The sequence below is a fragment of the Engystomops pustulosus genome, chromosome 4 (genome assembly GCF_040894005.1).
Source record: "Engystomops pustulosus chromosome 4, aEngPut4.maternal, whole genome shotgun sequence".
Classification (NCBI taxonomy): domain Eukaryota; kingdom Metazoa; phylum Chordata; class Amphibia; order Anura; family Leptodactylidae; genus Engystomops; species Engystomops pustulosus.
In genome coordinates this window covers 109,123,995-109,142,997 of record NC_092414.1, presented here as the reverse complement: position 1 = coordinate 109,142,997, position 19,003 = coordinate 109,123,995, and positions in this window count along the sequence as shown.

Sequence of the window (19,003 nt, the reverse complement as noted above, 5' to 3'; positions counted from 1 at the left end):
CTGGTCAGGGAAAACGTTAGGTTGTTCTATTAGAATAGTGTTAGGCAAGAGTGATTCTACAAGAACCCAACAGCCCTTCTTAGGGCTACAATAACGTTATATTTTACTTTTTTTTGGTTTGCTTGTGGCTGGGCTTGCTGCCACTAGTAGTGCAGCTAGTACCATATTGTGAGTAATTTGCTGGGAGACTTGCGACCGTTGTGTTTAGCTCTTAGTGACACACATATCCACCTCAAACACCGAAGTGGGACAATTTATTAGGGGTTTGATTTGAATTAGGCACAGTCTTCTGATTTGTTTTTTTTTACGTTTATTTCTTTTTATAACTCAAAGTAATCTGGCAAAGCAGTGTGCTTTCAGTGTAGGCTAGAAAATAGCCATAGGAGAACTCCAACAGCTTATTTAGGCCTACAATAGAGTTATATTTTACCTTTTTTTGGTATGCTTGTGGCTGGGCTTGCTTCCATTAGTAGTGCAGCTAGTACCATATTGTGAGTAATTTGCAGGGAGACTTGCAACCGTTGTGTTTAGCTCTTAGTGACACACATATCCACCTTAAACACCGAATTGGGACAATTTATTAGGGGTTTGATTTGAATTAGGCACAGTCTTCTGATTTTTTTTACGTTTATTTCTTTTTATAACTCAAAGTCATCAGGCACAGCACAAAATCCAGTTGTGTGCTGTCAGTGTAGGTTAGAAACTAGCCATAGCAATAGGATAGCATCGTTTGGTTTAAAAAAAAAAACACATTAATTTTGAAAATGTTTAACCCGAGGGCTAGGGGTAGAGGACGAGGGCGTGGACGACTAATGCAGGGGTCAGAGGCCGTGGTCCTTGGCGGGGTGAGACACCACCTGCTGATGAGGGAGCAGGGGAACGCCGCAGATCTACACTCCCTAGGTTCATCATGTCTCAAGTTACTGGGACTCGTGGTAGAGCACTGTTGAGGCCAGAACAGTGTGAAGAGGTGATGTCGTGGATTGCAGACAATGTTTCTAGCCATTTGTCCACCAGTCAGTCTTCCACGCAGTCCACCCATGTCACCGAAATCAGCACTCCTCCAGCTCCTCCGCCTCAGCCTCCTTCCCCCCAGTCTGCCCCCTCCCAGCAAAATTTTGCATTTGAACCGGCATACTCTGAGGAACTGTTTTCTGGACCCTTCCCACAGTCACAAACCACTTGTCCGGTTGCTGCTGAGCTATCTTCCGATGCCCAGGTTTTCCACCGGTCGCAGTCTGTGGGTGATGATGACATTATTGACGTAGTGGAAGAAGTGTGTAAAGAGGTGTCGGACAATGAGGAGACATGGTTGTCAGACAGTGGTGAAGTTGTTGTCAGGGCAGAAAGTCCGAGGAGGAGAAGACTGAGGGATCGGAGGATGATGAGGTGACAGACCCAAGCTGGGTTGATAGGCCGGGTGAACACAGTGCTTCTGAGACGGAGGCGAATCCTATACCAGAACAGGTTGGAAGAGGCAGTGGTGGGGCCAGACGGAGAGGCAGGGCCAGAGCTGGTGCATCAGTGCCAAATGTGTCACGTAGTCAAGCTCCCGTGGAGAGGGCTATATTTGCAGAAGTCTGGAGGTTCTTTAAAGAAACACCGGATGACCGACGGACTGTGGTGTGCAACCTGTGCCAAACCAGGATCAGCAGGGGTTCCACCACTACTAGCTTAACTACCACCAGTATGCGCAGGCATATGAATGCTAAACACAATGGCATCAAACCCGTTCACCTCCGGCCGGGCACACCACTGCTCCTTCCCCTGTGTCATCTGCTAGTCAGCCCCCTGCCCAGGACCCCGGCCCAAACACCTCCCGTGCGAAAACCCCATCTTCGCCTCCACGATCCTCCACAGCATCCACCAGCGTTCAGCTCTCCATAACCCAGACACTGGAGCGCAAAAGGAAGTATAGTGCAACCCACCGACACGCCCAAGCCCTCAACGTCCACATCTCCAAAAGGCTTAGCCTGGAGATGCTGCCCTATAGGCTGGTAGAGACCGAGGCCTTTCGAAACCTCATGGCGGCGGCCGCCTCTCGGTATTCGGTCCCCAGCCGCCACTACTTTTCCCGATGTGCCGTCCCAGCCCTGCACAAGCACGTGTGCTGGGACCGAGTCTGACCCTGGGGCTGTTCACATACTTCCGACACCGAGGATTGCGGGGCCTACCTCGGTCCTGGTCTCAAAGGCCTACTATGCCTCCTCCTCCTCCCACCCCTCCTCCACCTCCTCCTCCGAATTACCATCCGTGGGCATGGCGCCATCAGTCGGTAGCTCTAGGCACAGCAGCAGTGCCATCGCTGAGCGACAGCAGGCGGTGCTCAAACTGCTGAGCCTAGGCGATAAAAGGCCCAATGCCCAAGAGCTATTACAGGGCATCACGGCGCAGACTGATCTGTGGCTGGCACCGCTGAACCTGAAGCCCGGCATGGTTGTGTGTGACAACGGCCGTAACCTGGTGACGGCTCTGCAACTCGGCAGACTGACATATGTGCCATTCCTGGCCCATGTGTTAAATCTCATAGTTCAGCGTTTCCTCAAGACATACCCCAATCTGTCTGATTTGCTCACGAAGGTGCACCGCATCTGTGCGCATTTCAGGAAGTCCAGCACAGATGCTGCCACTCTCAGGGCAGTGCAGCGCCGCCTCCAACGTCCCGCTCACCGACTGTTGTGCGACGTGCCCACGAGGTGGAATTCAACATTAACCATGTTATCCAGAGTTTACCAGCAGCGCAGAGCAATTGTAGACTGCCAGATGTCAACTTCCACCAGAACTGGTAGTCAGGTTAGTCAGCTTCCTCAAGTCTACAAGGAGGAGTGGACGTGGATGTCTGATATCTGTCAGGTGCTGAGTAACTTTGAGGAGTCAACACAGATGGTGAGTGGCGATGCCACCATCATCAGCCTCACCATCCCGCTGCTTGGCCTGTTGAAAAACTCTCTGGTCAGCATGAAGTCAGAAGCTTTGCGCTCGTCACAAGAGACGGGGGAAGAAGATTCCCTTGTTGACAGCCAAAGCACCCTCAGGTCTGTTTCTCAGCACATATCGGAGGAGGTGGAGGAGGATGAGGAGGAAGAGGAGGAGAATGTTGGCGAGACAGAAGAGGGGACCATTGTTCAGTCCTTCACTGTTCAGCGTGTATGGGCAGAAGAAGAGGAGTTGGAGGAGGAGGAAATGGAAAGTCAGGCCAGTGAGGGGAGTGAATTCTTGCGCGTTGAGAGTCTGGCGCATATGGCAGATTTCATGCTAGGCTGCCTATCCCGTGACCCTCGTGTTCAAAGAATTTATTCCAGCACTGATTACTGGATATTCACTCTCCTGGACCCACGGTACAAGCAAAATCTTTCCACTCTCATCCCTGGAGAAGAGTGTGAGAATGCATGAATACCAGCAGGCCCTGGTGCACAAGCTGTCCCTTCTGACAGCGCTAGCGGCAGAGGGCGTACTTGTGCGGGACAAGTAGCGAGGGAGAGTAGGCGAGTAGGCAGCTTGTCCAGCACTGGCAGGGGTACGCTTTACAAGGCCTTTGCCAGTTTTATGTCACCCCAGCAAGACACTGTCACCTGTCCCCAGTCTCGGCAGAGTAGGGCTGATCTTTACAGAAAGATGGTGAGGGAGTACGTAGCTGACCATACCATCGTCCTAAATGATCACACAGCTCCCTACAACTACTGGGTTTCAAAGCTGGACATGTGGCACGAACTGGCGCTGTACGCCTTGGAGGTTCTTGCCTGCCCTACCGCTAGCGTGTTGTCCGAGCGGGTTTTCAGTGCAGCTGGTGGCATCATCACCGATAAGCGTACATGCCTGTCGACTGACAGCGCTGACAGGCTGACGCTTATCAAGATGAATAAAGCCTGGATTTCTCAGGATTTCCATTCTCCACCAGGTGAAAGAAGCTCAACCTGAATAATGTATGCACTCCTCCTCCTCATTGTCCTCCTTCTACTACTCTTTGTACACTAAAGCAGAGGAAACTGGCTATTTTTTGCCAGGGCCAACTGTCTCTAGCTATAGTACTCTATGTATGTAATTTTTCTGGAGGGCCACCTACCCGGTCCTCTGTTTTAAACAATTTTTGGGAGTGCCACATACAGGCACTCAATCTATTTAATTTTTCTGGAGGACCACCTACCTGCTCCTCTGGTTTGAAAACTTTTTTGGACTGCCACATACAGGCACTATCCAAATTAAATTGTCATAGCAGCCTCCACACGCCGTCTTTTTAGCTACCTCCACACGTTGTCTCCATTGCTACCTCCAAACGTCATCACCATAGCTGCCTCTAAAAGTCGTCCATATAGCTGCCTCCATACATGGTCCCCTTATCAAACGAGCTGTGTCAGGCAGAATTTTGGGTTGTTTTCATGGCTTCCACATCAAACTTGTTAACTTTGTCGCCACCCTGCTGTGTAATCCACAAAATATACTGGCAAACTTTTATCATTTACCGATATTATTTCAGCGCTTCTTGCGCATCTGTTTACATTCCCCTCACCTGCCATAACCCAAACTTATAAGAACACTACTACACTTGATCTTATACAAAAGGTTCTTAGAAGTGCTGTTTGGGGAGTAGCCGAGAGACAGGGGCTTGGATTGGCGAAAGCTCACCTGGCAGCGGAGTGCCAGCTCCATCCCAAGATCCAACTAATATAGTTTTAACTGCAGCACCTTTAATCTACTACTAGTTCACTGCCTCCATACATGGTCCCCTTATCAAACGAGCTGTGTCAGGCAGAATTTTGGGTTGTTTTCATGGCTTCCACATCAAACTTGTTAACTTTGTCGCCACCCTGCTGTGTAATCCACAAAATATACTGGCAAACTTTTATCATTTACCAATATTATTTCAGCGCTTCTTGCGCATCTGTTTACATTCCCCTCACCCGCCATAACCCAAACTTATAAGAACACTACTACACTTGACCTTATACAAAAGGTTCTTAGAAGTGCTGTTTGGGGAGGAGCCGAGAGACAGGGGCTTGGATAGGCGAAAGCTCGCCTGGCAGCGGAGCGCCAGCTCCATCCCAAGATCCAACTAACATAGTTTTAACTGCAGCACCTTTAATCTACTACTACTTCACTGCCTCCATACATCGTCCCCTTATCAAACGAGCTGTGTCAGGCAGAATTTTCGGGTGTTTCACCAGATACATAGTGGAACTCGGCCCATCTGTCGCCGCCATGCTGGAGACCTGAAGTTGCAATCATAGCAGCGCAATATGGATGCCCCATACTGTCGCTCTTAATCATGGAACCATTTCCGAAAAAACAATTAAAAATAGAACCACTATGCTATTCCATTATTCCTAGGTGAAATATTCAAACGACCCGGCCTGCTTTGAAAATTATAATTTTTTCAAAGTAAACGCTTCTGGCCCCCAGGCCCATTTTGGGTGGGGAGGAGCCCCAGAGACAGTGGCTTGGACAGGCGAAAGCTCGCCTGGCAGCGGACGGCCAGCTCCATCCCAAGATTAGGCAGCCTCAGAGGCATCCATGCATGTTGCCCCTGCTGTTTCCTGTCCATTGTGCCTCCACAATCCTCCACAGCGTCCACCAATGTCTCCATGCGCAACTTTCAACTCTCTATACCCCAGACGCTGGAGCACGAGAGGATATGCAGCACATCATCCCCTTATCAAACGAGCTGTGTCAGGTAGAATTTTCAGGTGTTTCACCAGATACATAGTGGAACTCGGCCCATCTGTCGCCGCCATGCTGGAGACCTGAAGTTGCAATCATAGCAGCGCAATATGAATGCCCCATACTGTCGCTCTTAATCATGGAAGTCGTCTCCATGGCTGCCTCCACATGTCGTCCCCTTATCAAAAGAGCTGTGTCAGGCTCATTTTTTGGGTGTTTCACCAGATACGTTATGGAACTTGGTCACTATGTCGCCACCATGCTGTGTTATCGACTAAATATACCGTCAACCTTTTGTTGGCCAAGCTTCCCTGTGCAGAGCCTTGGTCCCCTTGAAAAATGCTCGAGTCTCCCATTGACTTCAATGGGGCTCGTTATTCGAGACAAGCTCTCGAGCATCAGGAAAAGTTTGTCTTGAATATCGAGTCCCCGAGCATTTTATTGCTCGCTCATCTCTAGTTTCAATCTATTTATTTATAATTTTTTTTTACAAATAACAAAGCCATGTTGACATGCACATTGTGACAGTGAGGAGCACCATGGGAGAGGTCTTTACCTGATGCTGAGCCATTATATGGTAGAAAATGCACCTGAAAAGTTCAGGTTTATTATGAGAATGACATTTTTTTTAAAAAATTTAATTCATGGAATGTGTGCAGCATAAATAAAGCCAAATATATACAGCAAAAAATCTTACAATTTTTAGAGTTTCATAAAAGTTCATATGAAAAGGAACTGGCCCTGTGTTACTTTTCTGCATCCTTAGTCTACATAATGACAGGCTATTTCCATGATATGTTTCCAGCTGCTGTGAATACTTTGCATAATATTTTACAAAGCTACATATGCCTCGAAATGCAGTAGCCTTTAGAAACCGGTTTTACTAACTGCCTGATAAATATTTTACACACACAAATCCCATAGTAATAAGGCCAGACAATTAAAAAAACACTTAGAAGAAAGCACAATTAAAAGATAAATTAACAGTTTGAAGTAGTAAAACAAAGAATAAGGGTGCATTACACTTTAACTTTAAAATGTATAGGAGGGAAGAGGTACCGGGGGAGAAGCATGTGAGCAGGTGTTTGTACCTATGCAGCGTCTCCAGTTGCTCACTTGCTGAGGTGTCTTTCTAAGGGATTGAGGTTTCTTGTATACCCTATGGAGGTGGCCCCCTCTTGGCTGGGATCCTGATATATTACAGGGGTGTCAAAGGATCAGTTACAGTGGGTCCCGTGGATATGATCGGAGGAGTAAGTGATGCTGCAGCAGGAGACCTGAAACCGGCAAGACTACTTTATATGAGTCAACTCCATTGGGTATTGTTTTATGGCTGAGATAGCCTAAAAGACTGATAGCGATCTAGGTGCCGGTTCGCTGAAACACTGAATGGGACCATTCACACACTGGTCAGTGGTGTGTGTGAATCTGTGGCTAAGCCGGTGCTTGTGGGCCGTGGAACTAAATCACCTTCCTTCACTCGGGTGAGCTGCCGACGGGGAAGAAGAACAACGCCATGGTTAGACATTATGCACACTGTGAACACATGTGATGCAAGTTGATATCATACTGGCATTAAGTGATATGTAATAAGTATATATGTGAATTAACATCTTCATAATACGACCATAAGTTATCTTTTCTGTTACTAAAAATGTCTAGCAGAACAAAAAAAACTAAAGAAGAGAGCACAAGTACAAGGCTAATGATAGGAAATCAGATGGGGGCCTGATATCCTTTTTTTTCTGGTGTACAAGGGAGGATTGGGACAACTGGAAAGAGAAAAACAATATGCAGAGTGTGGGTGGGGGGAGCAGTGATTTGGCAGAGGTCATACACACAGAGGTAAATATTACAAGACATGGAAATGTGCAAAGAGAACAAAATAGTAAAATACAGAAGAAAATAACTTTAATGGATGTGATGGAAGCCATAAATAAAAACAATGAGGTCTTAGTCAGCCTGATAAAACAGTAGGAACTTTAGGATGTTAATCTTGTTAGGGAAGATCTAAACTAAATTTGTAAATGAGTAGGATAAGCTGAAGAGAGGCTAGGCAAGGTGGAAGATCAGATAGAAGATAGTATTAAAAATGGGAAAAAATTGATAAAAGGTCAAATTGTAATCTTGAAAAACTGATAAAAATGGAGGACATATCAAGAAGGTATAACCTGGTATAGAATAGTAATCAGATAAGAATATTCCTTAACTTTTCAAATGAGACTAAAAGGAAAAGACAGGAATTGAAAGTAAAAAAAAAAGACTAAGACATTCACAGATCCAATACAGGATGCTATATCTGACTAAATTAAGGGTTGTGTATCAAGACAAGGTCCATTTTTTTCCAACAGTAAAGGAAGCAATGGCTCGAATCGAGATGGGCGAATCGATTCTAACAAAGTGGAATTTGCTTAGAATTTCAGGAAAACTTCAGTTCCGCACGAATCTGAAGTTTACAGTGATTCGTGGGAACAAATTTTCTTTTTTCCCCTTTATTAGCAAAATGACCACAAGTACAATGTGTTACATGGGGCAGAGAACTCTGGGAAGAAGAAAGGAACACCCTCAATCACTTGTGCAGACATGTAAGCCAATCAGCGTCCAGCGGCTTATGTGATGTCACAGCTCTATAAAAACAGATGGCCATTTGCAATCCGGTCATTTCACACTGTGTGTGCTGTCTCTGGTGTCTAGCTGCTTGTATTCAGTAGCTGATGGAGTAATTTTTGCTCAAAGTCCAGGGTGTCCGTTTTGGGGGATCTGTATTCCCCAAATTTTAATTCTTTTTGTTGCTAAAGTAGATATCAAGAAATCTATGTCAAATTCACATACCGTATATACTTATGTATAAGCCGACCCGAGTATAAGCCGAGACCCCTAATTTTGACACAAAAAAACTGGAAAAATCTATTGACTTGAGTATAAGCCGAGGGTGAGAAATGCATTGGTCACAGCCCCCCCAGTATATAGCCTGCCAGCCCCCTGGAGTATATAGCCAGCCAGCCCCATCAAGTATATAGCCTGCCAGCTCCCTGGAGTATATAGCCTGCCAGCCCCCTGGAGTATATAGGCTGCCTGCCTGCCCCCTCAAGTATATAGGATGCCTGCCTGCCCCCTCGAGTATATAGTCTGCCTGCCCCCTCGAGTATATAGCCTGCCAGCCCTTCCCGGTCCGTCGCAGGCACCATGACGTCAGCCGCAATCTGACATCATAGTGTGTGCTGACGTCACGAAGACTGTGACGGACCAGGACCCGATGTCGGAGCCGCAATGGATTCCGGGGAGCGTCAGAAGGTGAGTTCACATTTTGTTTTTCTCCTTGACTCACGTATAAGCCAAGTTCGGGTTTTTGGGGTACTGTATTCCCCAAATTTCAATTCTTTTTTGTTGCTAAAGTAAATATCAAGAAATCTGTGTGAAATCCACATAGTTGGTGGAGTGATTTTTTTCTCAAAGTCCACGGTCCCTGTTTTTGGGATTCTGTTTTCCCCAAATTTCAATATTTTTTTGTTGCTAAAGTTGATATCAAGAAATCTGTGTCGAATCAACACAGTTGATTAACCATTATGTCAGACAGAGAGGTGGCAAGTGTCATTTTCTGACCTTCTTCTGCTGCTGCTGACACCTCCACATTCATTGTGACACATTGTGGCCCATCATGTTGCTGCCATTACCAGAATTTGTCATTGTGCCACTCTCTGGCCTCATGCTGCTGCTACTGCTGCCACCCAACTACACACAATGTGATTGTGCCACTCTCTGACCTTCTGCTGCTGCTGCTGCTGCTGCCACCACCTCCACACTTTGTCATTGTGCCACTCTGTCGTCTACCATGTTGCTGCCACCTCCAGAATTTGTCATTGTGCCACTCTCTGACCTCATAATGCTGCTGCTACCACCTCCACACTCTGTCATTCTGCCACTCTGTGGCCTATGATGTTGCTGCCACCTCCATAACTTGTCATTGTGTCACTCTGTGGCCTACTCATGCTGCTGCCAACTGACTGCTGTCTCCCTGGAACACCCTGTGATTTCCATAATGCTGTTTTCACCCTCAACTACTCTATGACATTGCAACTAGGTTTGGTTTTCGCCTTAAGTTCATCTGTCAGAAGGAATGCAAAGCTTCAGGATTGATATCCAAAAGCAGGAGTGGATACAGAGCACAGAGGACATGCAAATATCCAGTTTACTGGTCATCTCTATTTTGGATCAACTCCTGTTTTTGTTTTGGCTTTAGCAATACTAATGGATTATTGACCAACTGAAAGCGGACACTGACGGATGAAAAGAAGGGAAAAATGATCAGATGTCAGTGTAAATAGAGTGGACTCTTTGATGTTATAGTGGAATCTTTGCCCTCAGCTCAGTCCTTTCGAGCTGGCACAGATGTTACCTTGTCAGGCTACGTTCCCGCTTCACTTATTTGGTCAAGTTGGCCCCTGTAAGTGCCCATGGAATTGAAGCCCATGGCTGTCACAGCGTGTCATACTAAAACACAGAATAGTTTGAGCATGGCATAACGTTCTACTGCACCCTATAGGCTCTCTGTAGCCAGGAAATACCTGTTTTTTGACGTGATTCGCCATGATTCGATTCAGGTCGAATCAAATTTTGTCGGAAAATTCGTCGAACTCGGCTAATCAAATTTTTAAAAATATTTGCCCATCTCTAGTTAGAACATTTCAATATTAGGAAGGCAAGACAATAAAAGGTTCAAAAGGTTAAAGTTGGTACAAGTTAGGGGAGAGGTACAGTAATGTTTGAAAAGAGTTAGCTACTAAGGTTCAGGAACTTGTGTGAAGGGGTGGACGTGGGGTGGTTTTGTAGGAGTGGGTTGGGGGATGGGGGGTGGAGTGGAGAGGCATATTAGTATGTGTGTATATATGATGATTTTATTTTTTTATTTTTATATTTTTTTCTTTCCACTTTCTTTCATTGCTTTGGAATATATATACTCTATCATATAGCTGACAAAAATTGATTTATTATCCTGGAATATAATCTTGGCACAAGATTAAAGAGAGTGGTGGTATTTGATCTAGTACAACAGTCCCTAACCACGATTGTTTGCCTTCAGGAAACTCATCTTAAAAGTGAAACAACAGATTTAATAAAGAGAGGATAGATAGGAAAAACTCTACATTTGGTGTATTCAGAATATTCTAAAGGGGTGTCAATATTGATTCACAAGAGTATACAGATTGATAGGCATGATTAATGGATAGATGAATATGGGCAATATGTGTCCTTAAACTGTAGAAAATATGATTTAAAAATAATAGTGGCTGGTGTATACATACCCCCCTAACTTAGAGGTACTGATAATGTTAAATAACTTCTGCACAAAATATCCTAGGTGCCCGATGATTTTATTAGGGGATCTGAATTTGGTTATGAACAAAAATTTTGATATTCACAAAAGAATTAGGGTGTGTAGATATATAGAGAGAGGCACCCAAAGGATAATATTTTTTCATATCACTCTAAGACACATAGAATATTTTCATGGACCGGTTATATAGTGGGGAATGATCTTATACTACCAAATGTGAAGAAGAACAAATACGGGGTGAGAGGAGTGTTGGATCATTTAACAGTAGATGCACATTTGGTGTTAGATGGAGATGGAATGATTAGGTGTAGGGTGCTCTATACCTGACCACTCACTTTTTGAAAATAAAATTAGATGATTTTTTGAAGATAATAAAAAAGGCACAGTATGGGGTTAACTGGTATACATTTAAATGCTTTGTAAGAGGGTTAATTATTCAACAGAGTAAAATAGCAAAGGGTAGGAGCATATCACAAATAAATAACACTAGAACAAATACACTCACCGGCCACTTTATTAGGTACACCATGCTAGTAACGGGTTGGACCCCCTTTTGCCTTCAGAACTGCCTCAATTCTTCGTGGCATAGATTCAACAAGGTGCTGGAAGCATTCCTCAGAGATTTTGGTCCATATTGACATGATGGCATCACACAGGTGCCACAGATTTGTCGGCTGCACATCCATGATGTGAATCTCCCGTTCCACCACATCCCAAAGATGCTCTATTGGATTGACATCTGGTGACTGTGGAGGTTTGAGTACAGTGAACTCATTGTCATGTTCAAGAAACCAGTCTGAGATGGTTTCAGCGCATTATCCTGCTGAAAGTAGCCATCAGATGTTGGGTACATTGTGGTCATAAAGGGATGGACATGGTCAGCAACAATACTCAGGTAGGCTGTGGTGTTGCAATGATGCTCAATTGGTACCAAGGGGCCCAAAGAGTGCCAAGAAAATATTCCCCACACCATGACACCACCACCACCAGCCTGAACCGTTGATACAAGGCAGGATGGATCCATGCTTTCATGTTGTTGACACCAAATTCTGACCCTACCATCCGAATGTTGCAGCAGAAATCGAGACTCATCAGACCAGGCAACGTTTTTCCAATCTTCTACTGTCCAATTTCGATGAGCTTGTGAAAATTGTAGCCTCAGTTTCCTGTTCTTAGCTGAAAGGAGTGGCACCCGGTGTGGTCTTCTGCTGCTGTAGCCCATCTGCCTCAAAGTTCGACGTACTGTGAGTTCAGAGATGCTCTTCTGCCTACCTTGGTTGTAACGGGTGGTGATTTGAGTCACTGTTGCCTTCTTTTCAGCTCGAACCAGTCTGCCCATTCTCCTCTGACCTGTGGCATCAACAAGGCATTTCCGCCCACAGAACTGCCGCTCACTGGATGTTTTTTCTTTTTCGGACCATTCTCTGTAAACCCTAGAGATGGTTGTGCGTGAAAATCCCAGTAGATCAACAGTTTCTGAAATACTCTGACCAGCCCTTCTGGCACCAACAACCATGCCACATTCAAAGGCACTCAAATCACCTTTCTTCCCGATACTGATGCTCGGTTTGAACTGCAGGAGATTGTCTTGACCATGTCTACATGCCTAAATGCACCGAGTTGCCGCCATGTGATTGGCTGATTAGAAATTAAGTGTTAACGAGCAGTTGGACAGGTGTACCTAATAAAGTGGCCGGTGAGTGTATATTTTAATTAGAGAAAGAATATTAAGATATGGAATAAATAGGGTAAAATGGGAAGAGGCAATTTTAGCATATGAACTGGAAACAAAACAAGAGGGAAGGAAAACAGGAGCAAAGTTAAGGAAAAGATATTTGTAGAGGGAGATAGGTCGGGCAAGATTCTGGCATCAGTGATAAAAAAAGGGAGCATATATATAGCAGGCATACAGGAAAACAATGATAAGATGATAAGGGATAGAGATGGGATTTATAAAATATTTTTAGAGTACTATAAGAACTTATATAACACACAAGCAGTATACTCACAAAACGAGCTGCATAACTTTTGAGGGGATTACATTACCTAAAATAAAGATTCTAGATAAAATATTTTTGGAATTGCCCATAACGGAGGAGGATGTAAAACTGCCCATTGACAGTATGGTATTAGAGAAAGCTCCGGGACTAGATTGACTACCAACTGAGATATATAGGAAGCATAGAGATATAATTACAATACATCTACATAGAGAATTACAGGTATCATTTGAGAAGGAGGGAATTGCCAAAATCAACGTTGGAAGCATTAATAAACAGGATAAGGAACCTTTTGGCCCAGGATCATTTCGAGCCATTTTGCTGCTAAATCTAGATAATAAAATAGTTGCAAATATACTTGCCCTGCAGTTAGGGAAGATCATAACCTCTATTATAAGAGACAATCAAAGTGGATTCATGCCTGAAAATTCTACATCTGTGAATTTGAAAAGGATTATCTTTGATATCCAGAGATGCATATTTGAGGGAGAAGGTGAGAGAGCAGTGGTGACACTTGACACTGTCAAAGCGTTTGGCAGCGTTGAGTGTTACTTCCTATGAGTGCTCATGATGAGATTTGGTTTTGGCCAAGGATTCATAAGATGGGTGAAGATATTGTACACCCGACTAAGAGCAAGGATTGAGATAAATGGAGAGATCTCTGAGAGTTATGCGATTTGCAGGAGAACTAGACAGGGATGTCCCCCATCTCCTCTCTTATTCGCAATAACAGTTGAACAACTGGCTTCAATTATTAAATACAGTCAAAAAATTACAAGTGTTCAAACATGCGGTAGGAAGGAAAACATACTGCTATTTGCAGATAATTTGTTTTTATTGTCAAAGACGACTACTTCCCTTATAGAGGTGATGAGTGTACTCCAGAGCTTTGGTAAATACTCTGAGCTAAATGTAAATTGGTTCAAGTCAAGTTTTGGTGGAACTGTATATAGTGATTGCTGGGGGGCTGTATACAGTGATTGCTGGGGGAGTTGTATACAGTGATTGCTGGGAGCTGTATACAGTGATTGCTGGGGGAACTGTATATAGTGATTGCTGGGGGAGCTGTATACAGTGATTGCTGGGCTGCTGTATACAGCGATTGCTGGGGGGCTGTATACAGTGATTGCTGGGGGAGCTGTATATAGTGATTACTGGGGGCTGTATACAGTGATTACTGGGGGAGCTGTATATAGTAATTTTTGGGGAAACTGTATACAGTGATTGCTGGGGGGCTGTATACAGTGATTGCTGGGGGAGCTGTATACAGTGATTGCTTGGAGCTGTATACAGTGATTGCTCGGGGAGATGTATATAGTGATTGCTGGGGGAGCTGTATATAGTGATTGCTGGGGGAGCTGTATATAGTGATTACTGGGGGCTGTATACAGTGATTACTGGGGGAGCTGTATATAGTAATTTTTGGGGAAACTGTATACAGTGATTGCTGGGGGGCTGTATACAGTGATTGCTGGGGGAGCTGTATACAGTGATTGCTTGGAGCTGTATACAGTGATTGCTCGGGGAGATGTATATAGTGATTGCTGGGGGAGCTGTATATAGTGATTGCTGGGGGAGCTGTATATAGTGATTGCTGGAGGAGCTGTATATAGTGATTACTGGAAGAGCTGTATAAAGCGATTGCTGGGGAGCTGTATACAGCGATTGCTGGGGGGCTGTATATAGTGGTTGCTGGGGGTGCTGTATCCAGTGGTTGCTGGGGGAGCTGTATACAGTGATTACTGGGGGAGCTGTATACAGTGATTGCTGGGGGAGCTGTATATAGTGATTGCTAGGGGAGATGTATATAGTGATTGCTGGGGGAGCTGTATATAGTGATTACAGGGCGTTTGCAATAGATAAAAAATATGACGTCATTAAATACTATACAGAAGATATGGATGGGGGGTTAAACAGATAAAGGGACGCAGAAGAATGTTGCCATGTATTCTGTTATGGCCAAATCAGAGTTTTAAATTACTAAAAGAGGCAAATGGAAGAAGATATTGGGAGATACGAGGAATAAAAACAGAAGATATGGATGGGGGGTTAACAGATAAAGGGACGCAGAAGAATGTTGCCATGTATTCTGTTATGGGCAAATCAGAGTTTTAAATTACTAAAAGAGGCAAATGGAAGAAGATATTGGGAGATACGAGGAATAAAAACACTATAGAATCTGTTTGTAGGGGAAGAGATGAAAACATTGGAAGAGATATAGGGGAAAGTGGGAAAATAACCAGGCGTTAAATTCTGCTACCTTCAGTTAAAAATTATTATTAATAAAGGGAGATAATTTACATAAATTGATATAGGACAATCTCCGGTTTATGAAGAACTAAAGAATAGAAATAAAATAAAAGGATCTATTTCATCTGTGTACAGAATTCTGTTAAAAAAGGAAGAGGAGAAACATCCTATAATATGTAGGGAGAAATGGACCCAAGATGTTGGTAATACATATAAAGAAAAATGGGATGTAATGATTAAAGATAAGAAAATAACCTAATGTAACCCTGGGTTCTTAGAGACACAACACTATATAATGCAGAAAAAATGAAAAAGATAGGAATTAGGAAGAATTCATTATGTCTCAAGTGTTTAAGAGAATATGCAGATATTTTCCATTTATTGTGGAGATGTTTCAGGTTTTTATAGACTTTGGAAGTCATTGGTGGACAAGATGTCCAATATTTTTTATTTCAAAGTTAAATTAGATCCAAAGCTGTGTATTTTAGTGTATGTAGAACATCGGCAAGAATTGGGGACATACAAATATCACATTTTGTAATTAGTGTTGATTGCTAGGAAAATATTAACATCTTATTGGATGTCAGATGAAATACCAGAATAAAAAATTGGAGGAGGGAGATAAATGTTAAAAATATTGAAATATGAACAAAGGTATTATATTAAAAGGGGAAAGATCAAGGAATTTGATAAAAAATTGAGAATACTGATTAATAAATTAGACAATAATCAGAGATTGATGTTTACTGTTAAAGGTATAGGGGTAAAGACGTTTTTTTTTATTTTTTTCCCTCTCCCTCCTAACTTGGCTACGCTTCCATGGGTGGGGGGTGCAGGTTGGAAGGGGGTAAAATAAATGAGATTGTTAATGAGGCATGATGTCAGGGTACTGTCACATTTCGCTTAGGGACTAACTGTCAGAGTCTCTATGGGAAGAGTCTGTGGACCCTCTGGAGCAACGTTGGAGATGATGATACTAGCCGACACCCAGGATCAGAGACTTTACCGGAGCCCGCCGCTGCCCACGGTGGCAGCCAAGGTAACAGGGAGCAGGAGGAGATGCAGGCCACAGTCCAAGCCTGGGGGTGACAGCAGGAGCATGGCTTGGAAGCAGAAGTGTCTGGAAACGCTGGGAACACAGGAGCTTCTGGGAACTCTGGAGACACACAGGACACAGGAGCATCTGGAAATGCTGGGAACACAGAAGCGTCTGGGAATGCTGGAGACTATTTCATGCCAGTTCAGGAACAGCTTAGGGAAGCTTGGTATGGAAACCATGGAAGTTGCTTTAGGCACAGAAGATATGGATTTCACTTACAGGAAACAATTTTGAAGATTCGGCGAGACAGCAAGGGAGGTGTCAGATTATAAGGGCGAGGTGGATTAGCCAGCATCAATCAGGAGGACGCCAGCTAGCGTGCGCACCTTAGTGACCAGGGATGCGCACGGCCTAATCGGTAAGCAGGAGTGTTGGAGAGGTGGAGGGCCGGGGGTTGCTGCACCACATGGAAGGGCACGGGTGTACCCGCGATCCGTATCGAGGATCGCGGGTGCGGCCGTGACAGTACCCCCCCACCCTTATGGCGCCTTCCTTCCTTGTTCATCGTATTCTTCCTCTTCTTCCACCTCCTCCACTTCTTCTTAGTGACGGGACACCTGAGGAGCAAGTAGTATGGCCGGAGGCTGGGGTGGCTCTTGGCAAGCCGGAGGCTGGAGTGGCTTTTGGCAAGCCAGAGGCTGGTTTTGCTCTTGGCAAGCCGGAGGCTGGAGTTGCTCTTGGTATGCCGAAGGCTGGAGAGGCTCTTGGCAAGCCAGAGGCAGGAGTGGCTTCTGGAAAGCTGGAGACTGGAGTGCCTTCATGATAGCCGGCACTGCGCCCTGCGCCGGCACACGCTTGGTCAGGAAGAACGAGGGTTGGATAGGTAAGTCCGGGCCGCAGGGGTTGCCGCGCCACATGGAAGGGCACGGGTGTACCAGCGATCCGTACCGAGGATCGCGGGTGTGCCCGTGACACATGAAATTAGGTTTTATTATTTTAAAATGCAGATTTGGAAAATATATTTTTATTGAAACTGAAATAAATAAAAAAATAAAAAGGAAAAAACATGTATAAAATGAACGAGAGTAAAATTAAAAAGTGTGATAATCACAAACTAATTTAAGCCAAAACTATATAACACAGGTTAAGGGTCCGTGCAGAAACTTAGACTTAACCCTTTAGAACTTGAAAAGAATCAAAGGTAAACATATAGGCACAGGACATTTGCCTGTGTAATTTAAAGCAAGTGTTTGACATGAAAATCCTCTAATTTTAACTAGCTTTTATATGCATCTGTTGAATTTATGGATACTATACAATCTGTTTATTTCTGCTTATGAACTGTCAATTCTCCTTTTTTAGGTTTCCAATATGGTTATAATGACAGTCACCATAGGAAATGCAGCTGGGATCTACCCAACATTAATAGTTAATACATAGGAAATCTACTGTTTGATTCCCTTTAAATAAACATCCAAATTTATCCAATATAGAAAGACTTAAAGGGGTATTCTCGTTCGGGCATTCACATTCAGTTTCGTTAAACTGCCATATATAAACATTTCTTCAATTAGATGTTATTAAAAAAAATGTTCCTATGTGAAGATAATTTGTCATAAATGTAGTGATATGGTCCCTTAGAAACAAGACGGTGTCCTTAGATACGGCCACCTCTGCTGGAGAGATTGCACAAAGAAAAAAAAGTTTTTGTATTTGAAATGTCTGGGAGTAACTGCATATCCTACAGACATCATGATTGCTGAATCCAGGTGGTCAGGCAGTACTCAATAGTGCATATCTGGCCACCGCTGCCAAAATGAGAGGTGGTCGTATCTGAGGAAGCTATCTTGTTTCTAAGGGACAACATGGCTACATTTATGAGAAATTATCTTCACACAGGAACATTTTTTGAATAACATCCAATTGAAGAACTGTGATTGAAGAAATCTACCTTCTAATCTTTGGTTGTCTCCAAACACACCTATTATTTAAAAATCTAACTTCTGCTTTCTGCATCAAGTTTTTCATATTGGTATTTATTAAGGCCACATGATGTTTATAAGCACTTGATTGGCATTACGTTAATGGGGTATTCTCTCCTGGACATTCACATTTCATTTAATTCATTTTCCATATATAAACATTTCTTGAATTGCAATGAAATAAATGTACATGTGTGAAGATATTTCTCCATTAATCCCTGTTTTTCTTTAGAATCAAGATAGCTGTCTTTGGATATGAGCACCACTGTACTCTGGCAGCAGAGGCCATGTGTGCACTTTTGTGGCCTGCTCAACCACCTCTATTCAACATTCATTACCATAGGACAGCTGTAGGACATGCAGTAACTCCTGACACTGTTGCTCTGGAGGACTCAGGAGGCATGTGATTACGTGATCACACAGCACCTGCGTTCAGTTGTGTTGTGGAGGGATATATATTACCATATATAATCGAGTATAAGCCGACCCGAGTATAAGCCGAGACCCCTAACTTTACCAACAAAAACTGGGAAAAACTACTGACTCGAGTATAAGCCGAGGGTAAGAAATGCATTGGTCAACCCCCCCCCCAATAGTATACAGTCTGCCAGCCCCCAGTAGTATACAGCCTTCCAGCCCCCATGTAGTATTTAGCAGCCCCTAGTAGTATACAGCAGCAACTAGTTGTATACAGCAGCCCCTAGTAGTATACAGAAAGCCCCTAGTAGTATACAGAAAGCCC